Source organism: Photinus pyralis, unplaced genomic scaffold, assembly GCF_008802855.1.
Source record: "Photinus pyralis isolate 1611_PpyrPB1 unplaced genomic scaffold, Ppyr1.3 Ppyr1.4_LG1, whole genome shotgun sequence".
NCBI classification, from domain to species: domain Eukaryota; kingdom Metazoa; phylum Arthropoda; class Insecta; order Coleoptera; family Lampyridae; genus Photinus; species Photinus pyralis.
The window spans coordinates 18,501,740-18,505,956 of NW_022170249.1; the positions used below are offsets into that span (position 1 = coordinate 18,501,740).

The 4,217-nt window shown below is 34.0% G+C and overlaps 1 long non-coding RNA gene across 1 annotated transcript; it reads left to right on the forward strand.

The window, feature by feature from the left end:
• The first annotated feature begins 669 nt into the window (after positions 1-669).
• Positions 670-3,881, forward strand: LOC116158978. Its single transcript, XR_004142870.1, has 2 exons — positions 670-1,078; positions 1,815-3,881. It is a non-coding gene; the product is annotated as an uncharacterized LOC116158978 (long non-coding RNA).
• The last annotated feature ends 336 nt before the right edge of the window (positions 3,882-4,217 follow it).

The following is a 4,217-nucleotide window of genomic DNA, read 5'->3' on the forward strand; positions in this document are numbered from 1 at the left end:
ATAGAGAAAAAAATTACAAAACCAGTGATACTACACACTTAGTATGTCATTTGGGAACCAACCTTCCATTTTTGCCTCGAAGTTTACATTGTATTTCTTATGGAAATAATTCCATGGCTGATTATGATTGAAACCAAATTCTTTCGTTTATTTTCTCGAATAGTCACCATCGGCACGGCCATGGAATTATTGCCATAAGAAATACATTGTAAACTTCGAGGCAAAAATGTAAGGTTGATTCTCAAATGAAATAGTAAGTGTTTAGTATCACTGTAGTAGTATCGAGTGACGTAAAAATCCAATATGGCGTCCATTTAAAATAAGGAAGTTGATGTCAATAACTCGAAAACCGCCATTTGAAAAAATTTGTTTCCACGTTCATTGAATTTATCCCATCCCATCTTGCAACTTTTATTTGAAACGTTTTTCGATAGCTCTCTTTGCTACTAAAATATTTGATTTTTTTTAAAAATGGAGATTTTCACTTCTTTTGAATTATTTACGAAACCAATTATTTTTTCAAAATATCACATCGGAAATTAGCACAAAAAAACTACACAACTTTGCCAATTTAACCGAATCTGTAAGTATAATAATAACAAAGATAGCCATGTTATCCTACTCAATTTAAGACACCCTGTATATTGTGTAATTAAGCAATTTTCAAGAGCGGGCGTGGTGGACTCCAGGAGCAGGAGCCATTTACTTTAGGGAGACGAATTATGTGAACGTTTTTCCATGTCGTATTTAGGGAGATGTGTATGCGTAGATTTACTAAATGAAATTGCCATCAATCAAGTGTGTATATAAATTATGTATGGTCAATAAATAAAGTGCTTGCTTTGTTCAATCAGTTTGCGCAATTTATTATTATCGTGTCAGATTCGTTCGAATGGCTTACGTTCGCGTTTAAGAACGTATGTATTTTTCATGTTATTGCCGTTATAAATCGCTTTAATAGGGATTGTTTACAAATTATGCGAATTTTAATATTACTTTCATATCATCGCTATTATGTGTTGTGTGAGCACTACGAATATTGTATTCTGTTCAATATAAGGATGTACAATTTTTAATGGTATGTTGCTTTAATGTAAATAGATGCATAAAATGCACGCACACTTGCGTTTTGTACAGTGTGTGTTGAAAGTGAATTTAACGCTTTTGTTACTACAAACTTGTTTAAATTAGGAAATATCTTTTGTGGTTGGTGGTTGGTCCGTTTTGTTTTTTTGTAGAATACTGTCGATTGCCAACATTTCACATTTAAAGTGCGAAATTTCCTAATTTTAAATGTTACTGAGCTCGGACGTAAATACCCTCTGTATACAGGCTGTTCCTAGATATGATGTAAATACGGAAAGGACTAATTCTTGAATCTATTGTATGAGTAAAAGTTTATATAAACATAGGTCCGTAAACGCTCCATTACCGATGCACAGGGTGTTAAAATTTCAAGATTTTTTAAGTCTTTTCTTTATATCTCCAGCAGTTTTTGAGATATTGCGATCAAATTTGAACTATAAGTTACGCTGAAGGGTGTACATCAATGGTAGGGATGTGATTTTGATCCGTTTGTGTCCCTTAAAAGAACTTCTAGGGAAGAAATTTAACTTCAATTCTGTTATTATCGCATTTATGGATTTGTGGAAGAACCAAAACCGTTTCACGAAATAGGAATCAGTAAGCTAATGGAAAGATAGTAAATGGGTAGTCCGAAATAATGATTAATTTGTTAATGTCCTAATAAAATTAAAATGATTTGAACATCCCTCGCAAATATAGTGGAAACAATCTGTTTTCTTATTTTCTAGAAGATGAAACACAAAATAAATCCAAGTTTAAGATTTGCTACAAAATTGAAAAAGTCCTGACTACGAGATGTTTGCATGAACGCCTTAACACGGAAATTAAATTCCTACTAAACTCGTGTAAATAAAACTTCTGAAGCTCTTCGCCTTTCGTTCTATTGGTTTTTGTTGCTATACAGAAAAACAGAAAGGACGATACTGCTCGCATTAAAGAAATCAGCGTTCATTATTGATTTTCATTAAAAGGCGCGAGGTAGAGTGAGTAAATGTTTGTCAACATTATCAAATTTCAGTTTCAGCTTTTAGATAAAGTTGGAGACGACGATCGCTTTGTCAGAAACTTCAGTGGTACATTTCATGTGTCTACGACAAATATTGAATGGAAGTTACTCTGTTTGATTTGAATGTCCTAAAGTGAAGTAATGTTTAGATGTCTTTAAAGTGCTTCCGATTTCATATCCCTGTAAAACATTAAATTTCGGTCTTTTAACTTTGTGTCAAAAGGTCAAGCCCATAAATTAAAGTTAGCTCCGAGGCGTTAATTTTGTTTAATTAAAAGTTCACGTATGTGTGTTAGCAAATGAGTTACAATTACTAGAAAACTATTGGAAAATATGTATGTCTTAAAAAGGAGATACGTCCATTAAGTTTTTATGTGCTAATTTAGATAACATGAAATCGTGATTGGATGATCGTTAAAATACAGCGATATCAGCTCCTTGGTATTCAAATAAATTTGCTCTTCTCGTCAATTGTATAGATTATTATAATCTCCGTTGTGTCTTGTACAGACTGTTACACGCAAATGCAGAAACATCGTTACATTAGTAATCAATGGAAAGGTAAAGGGTTCATCGTTCCACTTGCACACTGAAACTGCAGATGTACTGAAAACGCGAAACAAACCACGCCCTGAAGGGAAATCGATATAGTGTCTAGGTTGGGAACGAAATTTCAGAATGATACATGGATAACAGTCGAGATCGCAATCATTACTGTATTTACATTCGAAATGAATCAACGGAGTGTAAAGCTTAATTATTCTCTTTGTTTTTTTTATAGTGAATTGGATGGGAAATGTAATACACTAAAAAATGTTCATAAGAGAGAAAATAGCGCTTATTATTCAGAACCTGTTTTAAATAAATAAATTTTGCCCCATCGGTTTGGGTGGAGAGCTGTGAAAATTTGAATATACTTCGGTGACAAATCCCCTAAACTTCTATTTGAATTTCCGCAAGCATTTGAGAAAGTATACTGATTTTCCATTTTTGTCAAATATACCTTACTCACCCCCTTCCCTTCGGCCCCACATTTCAAATCGATATCTCAAACCGTTACCAATTTAGAAGAGGGCAGAGGAGACTATTCACGTCCGCACTGTATACCTCACAAACTACAACAAAACTCAAATTTGCGCCCACTTCTTCGATCGATGGAATTTGGTTGTAACAGATATGTAGGGCATGTTTGTTGACATTGACACTTCATTATGCTATGTTGTCTGACTGCATTCTTTTTTCGGTTAAAATCAATTACTTATTAGTTATTGTAATAAAAATACCGCGCTCACACTGTTTGCTCTAATATAACGATTAAAGAAACAGAACAAAAATTAGTTACGATAAATTAAATGATCGTTAAAATAAATATTAGTCCAAGATCAGCAATTACTGTTAATAAGCAGGAAACAAATTTGCCGACAGTTTGAATCAGTATCTTTATGTTCTATTTTTTTCTTTTGCCGAAGACTTATCCGTCACTTTGTTAGCGCGTTAGGTTCATAATGGATGAGATATCAGAAAATGTAAACAATTTATTTGAAAGATGATAGATTGTATGATTGATGTTGAATTAGCCAGCAGCGGTAGTGATTGATCTGTATATAGAGGCATAATCACACGAAAATTTTTAAATCGTGTAGAAGTTTTAGCGGTTTTTTCATGAAAAATACTTACTATAAATAAATCCGAAGATCATTTTAAAGACAAGTTTGAACATGTATAGATCTTCTGTTTATTTAACTATAAATTAACACTACGATTCTATAACTAAATTAATGAATTAAAATAATGAACAAGAACAGATCAACTGCATATGCAAGCACAAGGCACAAGGTAACAACGGCAATGAATTTCATTGACGTATCTCCCTCATTTTTCATGACGCCCTCTATCGGTCTTAGAGCGCAATCTTGGTGATCGCCGCTTTGGTACCGGCGCTACATCCACTCCTTCCCCAGTGAGCTGCTCTGAAGATGCAGGGAACGACACCATTTTTCTTTTTGTAGCATGTGACATTCGAGCTGGTTTTGGCGGCGATACCTGAGGATCCTGTAACAGAGGTGGAGTTGGACTGCTGTCTATTAATCTAGAAGTCGGCTTGCTGGGTTCGCAGAATTCAATG